Consider the following 5,906-nt stretch of genomic DNA (forward strand, 5'->3'; position numbering starts at 1 on the left):
GCCAGGCCTCGCTCTCTGGAGTTAAAGCCCCCACCCCCCACCCCGCCTCCATCCCGGCTGTTCCTGGCGCCCAACTTGGCAGCCTTTCTCAAAGGGTGATTGTTTCCGGGCTGGGCAGTTGGGGGGCGGTTCTCTGGGACCGAAAGGCAGAGAGGGGGAGCGGGGAGGGTGCGGCTCCCCATTGGCTTCAGACACCCGGAGAGGGAGATGGCTGGCGGAGTCGGCTGGTACCTGGAATTCAGGGGTGCCTGTGGGTTGAAGATGGGGTCGTCAGGCTCTCTCCTATAAGGGAGTCCCACCTGTCGGGGCACTGCTGCCTTGTCGAAGGCATGCCAAGCTGCTGTGTGTCAGCTCTCCACCCCCACCCACTCTCAAAGGACCCTGGACATTCCAGAGAGCAGGCAGCAGGCAGTGTGGTGGATGGAGAGAAGCCTGAGAGGGATAAGGAGGAGCAGAAAGAAGCAAAGGGCCAGCAGGCTCTCTAGGAGTTAATTCCAAGGGCTTCTTGGGCCAAAGAAGCCCCCGCATGTGCCTTGTCCATGTGTGCTAGAGATGAGTCCTGTGTGTGCACATATGTGTGCATGAGTGTATGGGGTGCACATGTAGCCATGGCATGTAGCTGATCATGGAGATACTTCCAGATGCTCTTTTGTCAAGTTGACACAGACCTTATATACGTTTTAAGGGTTTGCACCTTGGTGGTTGTCCTCCTGGACACCTGCAGTCAGGGCCACCCTATGTCCTCCTCTCAGCCCCAGAAAGACTGGCTCCAGTAGGTGGGGCTCTGGCCCCAGGGGGCCCCCAAGGACCGCAGTCAGTGTTCAGGCATTCCCTCCTGGTCTGAGGTCTCCTTCCTTCACTCTGTGACCTACTCTAGATCCTCTGTCAGGTGTTGCTGGCCCAAAGTGACACCACCAGGCGGTGTGTTTCTGTGCACCGGGGGTTGCTGCTGAAGTATAGAACCCCTCTGGGTGTCACCTCTGGCCTGTCAGTATGGAGCCAGGCCCTGCTCCCTCTGCTGAGTATGTAGGTGGGTGGGGACTGGGTAGGAGCAGGGCTGGGGGCTTTAGAACCAGCTATACTTTGGTCAAGATTTTGAGCTGAGAAGGGGGTCCCACCATGCATGCCATCCCAGGGACATTTGAAAATAAAATTAATTACTGCTTCTAGGGACAGCTGTCCTTCCCTCCCACTCCCCTTCCCATCCCTGTGTTTTACAGCCCTCTGTGCCATCAAGGAAGTTCTGCCAAGTCTAATCCAAGTACCTCCTGCTGCAGTGCAGGGTCATGTCCTCCTTCTTGCAGTGAGGCAGGAATTACACCAAATCCTGCTCTGCATTTTCCTTCCCCTATTGGAATAATCTTTGTTCCTGGCAGCTCTGCTGAGAGAACCTTTTCCTGTTTTGTGTTCTTGTGTTCTCCTTGCCTCTCCCTTGACGGGGGAGGGGCTGGGAGGGGGTGCTCACAGAAGAGCCCAGAGGAGGGGGCCTGGGTGTCACTTTGCTTGGAATACAAACTGCATCCCTCCCCAGTGACTCATATAGTACAAAGGGCACAGCAGAAACCATCCATAGCCCCTCTAGGTCTCCCCTTCATTTTGCAAACAGGAAGTCTGGGGCCCCAGAAAGGATCACCTGTATTGTGTGGGGAGAGTGTTTGAGGGCATGGGAGGGGGTTGTTTCACCCCATCCCTCCATTAATTCCTCCAGGAACAGGTGCTGAACTTGGGAGGAGGCCATGCGGAGGCCTGGGTTTCAGGCCAATTCTGAAGACCCTGCCTGAGTGACCGCCTCCCTGGCTGCCAGTCTCTTTAGGAGCAATCAGTGGAGAGGTTGTACTAACTGGCTTGAGTCCTGTCTGGTCCTGACCCCTATGGCCACTCCAGCCCTCTCTGCAGACCTTCTGGGCTGCTCTCCCTTTGTTTAGTGGATGGGCAAGTGGGTGACAGGCTGTACCCTCACCATTCTTGGAGGAGTGACTGTGACAGTAAACCCTTTTCTAGGGATCTACTAGAAATTTAGCCCCAGGTTCTGTTTATGGAACTTTTTAATTTTAATTTTCAGAGCCAACTTAAAACAGTAATGTGGGATTAAAATCAGCATGATAAGACTCGATACAGAGAGAACAGCCTGCCATTAGTTTCGGTAGTGGGAAGTTTTGGCACTACCCCAGGTGCATGGATGCATGAAGATACACACACAGCTATGCAGACACAAAACATGAACACAGAGGCAGATATACACACAGACACACACAACTGTGCCCTCCTGCACACGGGCAGACACGTGTGTGCACACGCACATCAGCACCTCCCCCTCCCCATGGTGGTGGGCTGAATCCCTGCCTTCCTTCCCTTTGTCTTCCTGTTGGCTTTACAGGTCTGGGGAAATCCCTCCCTTCCACATCTGGATTTAGGGCCTCCCTATGACTTAGCCCTTCTTCCGAACATCTGGAGCAGTCCATGGGTCCCTTCAAATGACTGATCTTTCCTCCTACCTCTTCCCCTGCCAGGACTGGACCCCTTGTCTCAGAGGCCCCCTAAGCCTAGCACCAAGACGTTTAGTATGCAGAGCCAGGTCTGTCCTCTGGGACAAGCTGTTATGTGTTTATTGTGTAGTTAAGCAGGACAGCAGCCTGCCCTGCTCTGGCCCTGGCCCAGCTCCTACAATCTGCCTCCCAGAAGGGTCCCATAAAGCCATCATCTGCAATGCAAAACCTGCAAAACATCTGGGAGGGTCTGTGGGTTTTCTCCAAATCACCTGTGCCCTAATTTAATGTGAATAACAATTCTTTTTCTCTTATTGGTTAATTGTCCCCCTTGTGGGTTCTCTCTGCCTCGGCCCCCCTTTCCTTTCTGCAGGAGCTTTGGTCTGCTCCTGATTCATAAGGATGCCTTCCCTCTCAGCTTCCCCAGAGAGGTTGCAGGGGGTGGGGGTTGGGGGGAGCCGCTGAGCAGCTTCTGCCAGCTGAGACCCAGTGCCCCACTTAGCTGTCTTATTGCTGAGACCCCCATTTCTAGGGAGCCATCCAGTGCCCCCTCCGTGAATCTACAGTCTCGTTTCTGCTGATGTGAGCGTGAAGGTCTGGGGGACCCTTGCCACGGGCTGGAGGTGCACAGGCCTCCCTCTCAGAAGGTTGGGGGAGGAAGGAAAGGCACAGCTGCCCCCTCCCTGGCCAGGGCAGGCAGGGGGAGCTCCCCAAGGCGCAGTCATGCCTTACAGCATCTGGTAGGCACACAGGAAATGTCCCAAGGTGGCTCTGGCTGACTGTGTGTGTGTTGTTTTTGTGGCTGAACTTGTGGTCCAGAAAAGGGGGTGCTGAGGCCTTTGAACTCTCCTCCACTAGGTTCTGGTCAGGGCTCTGGACCCTGAACATTCTGTTTTCCCATGACAAATTGGAAATGGTGCTTTGGTCACCAGGACGATCAGGTGCCCTCTTCTCTCCCTCCCTTCCTGTCCAGTAGGCCGGCATCCTTCCTGAGCTGCAGCCAATCTCTGTGACCATGGGGGAAGGAACTATCCATGGCTTCAGTGATGGAACTTTTGTGTTGCTTTGTTTTCCTGAGGCCAAGGGAGGTGTGAGAGGCAGTGGAGTCTGAGGCAAATGTGGGACCATTCTCTGTCCTCCTGGGGGAAGAGAAAGCAATACACGTTACCCCTTGACCTGCCCACTACTCCTCAACTACCACCACCCCCCCCGGACCCATTACCCTGAGTCCCTCCAGAACTCCTTAAACCCTGGGCTAGGATCAGTCACAGAGTGAGCCTCAAACCCCTTAGTTCCCCAAGGCCCAACTCTGGCCCTGCCACCCTCTTCCTGCAGCCTCTCCTGGTTCCCAGAAGCTCCTCGTTCATGCAGCTGTGCTCCCATCAGGAGCTCCTGGCTGGCTCTCCAAACATGGTTCTGGGTACCAGGAGACAGCAGTGATCACACAGGAGACACTCCATGTAGACACAGCAACAACTATAGCCCTTGGAAGAGTTAATTTTGAATGGGCCCTTTGTGTATACCAGGCAGTGTTCTGAGTCTTCATGTGCAGGAACATATTTCCTGATGGGAGGTACTATTTATGAGGTGCTGTTTATGGTAAGATTCTTTTTTATTTTATTTTATTTTATTTTATTTTATTTTATTTTATTTGCTTTTTTACTTTTTAGGGCTGCAGGTGCAACATGTGGAAGTTCCTGGACTAGGGGTCGAATTGGAGCTGCCAGCCTACAATAACAGCCACCGCAATGCTGGATCTGAACTGTGTCTGTGACCTATACCACAGCTCACAGCAATACCAGATCCTTAACCCACTGAGCAAGGCCAGGGATCAAACCCACATACTCGTAGATACTAGTCGGGTTCCTTTCCACTGAGCTGCAATGGAAACTCCTATGATAAGGTTCTATTATAAATTCCATCTTATAGGTCAGGAATCTGGGGCATAGTATTTAGGTAATTTAATCAAGTTCACATGTTCAGTAAGTGAAAAAGTTGGCATTTGATGCCTGTAGGCCTATTCTAGGACTCACGCCTGTTTGTCACCTGAGTGTCCTCAGCCACCTCTGTGCGAGTGGGTATAGGAGGCAAGCCAACAAATAGAACAAATACAGATGTCCAATGAGATATAGGATGGAGATCTCAGGGTGACAAGCTGGGGAGAAGCCTGGGAGAGGCTCTTTGCAGGGGAGGATCGCGGACGGGGAGAGGGGGCTCTGTGAGGGGTCAGGGTCCAGCTGGACCTGCAGGATGAGGAGGGCCAGCTGCTGGCAGAGCCAGAGGCCATCCACCTGGCAAAGCTGGGAGGTGGGGGTGGGAGTGGGGGAATTGAGGCAAGAGGCGGGCATGGGGAGAATGGGCAGCAAGGTGTGAGGTGGGGGGTTGAGGGCTCCTGTTCGTGACTGACTCCAGCGCTGGCGTCTTGGGTGGGGGAGGTGGTTCAGTCACAGGATGGGTGTGGTCTCTGACCTTCCCACTGGCCTCCCTGGGGCCAGGGTTTTGGTGATATCTCTGACCTTCTCTCAGACCTTCCCGGTCGGTCGGCAGAGCTTCTGCTGAAGTGACCCCAACCGGGAGCTGATGCTCACCCTCTGTTTGAGGGGATTTAGAAGTGCAGAAAAAGCAGCCTAGTTGTCCCTGTGTGATCTCTGACTTCGCTCATTCAAGCAGCTCTGCCTGGTGCTGCCCAGAGGGAAAGGAAAGACCCAGCCCCCACCTTCAGGGCTCTCCCAAGCCCCGATTTCAGTTTCAGCTTTGCCATCTGCTTTTCCTCATGTGAATCCCCTGGACTCTTCTGGAGGAAAAAAGCGAAATGTGGAGGGAGAGGTTGTCTGGGGAGCGGACCTCTGGGCAGGGATGCTGCTGATGACAGCAAAACATAGTGGACCAGGGTAGCTGTGGGCAGTAGCTGCCAGATTCTCTTTTGTCATCACCCTGGAATCTAGGCATGATGATTTTGGGGGGGGTGGGAGAGGAGGAAGAAGTGACTAAAACAGTTGCAGGTAAATTTCAAACTTTGAGTACTGATTTTTTTTTTTTCTTTTCTTTTTTTTTTTTTACCAGGCACATTCTGAAAGAGAGATTTTGTGTTAAAAATTTGAGAAATCTTTTTGTGGTCAGTGTATCAGAAGTAGGTCTCTCTCCTCCCTCGCAGGATTCTTTGGGCCTGTGAATTCCTCCCTTCCTTCCTCCCTTCCTCCTTTCCTCTCTTTTTTCCTCCCTCCTCTCTTCCCTCCCCCCCCCCCGAGCCAAGACAATGGCAGACATTGGGGAGGGGATACTCAGAATTGGTGGGCCCGATACCCTCTGTCTCTGTGTGTAGCCTGATCTATTATGGCAAATAGGAAAGAGAACTCACCCTCTGAAGCCTCCTTGATCTTTCTTGGGAAGCTGAAGAGTCTGGGCTTGATGAGACAACTG

The sequence above is a fragment of the Sus scrofa genome, chromosome 9, assembly GCF_054392235.1.
Source record: "Sus scrofa isolate SSC_HxYL_T2T_F1_AM1 chromosome 9, Sscrofa_HxYL_maternal_Yorkshire_Landrace_v2.0, whole genome shotgun sequence".
NCBI classification, from domain to species: Eukaryota; Metazoa; Chordata; class Mammalia; order Artiodactyla; family Suidae; genus Sus; species Sus scrofa.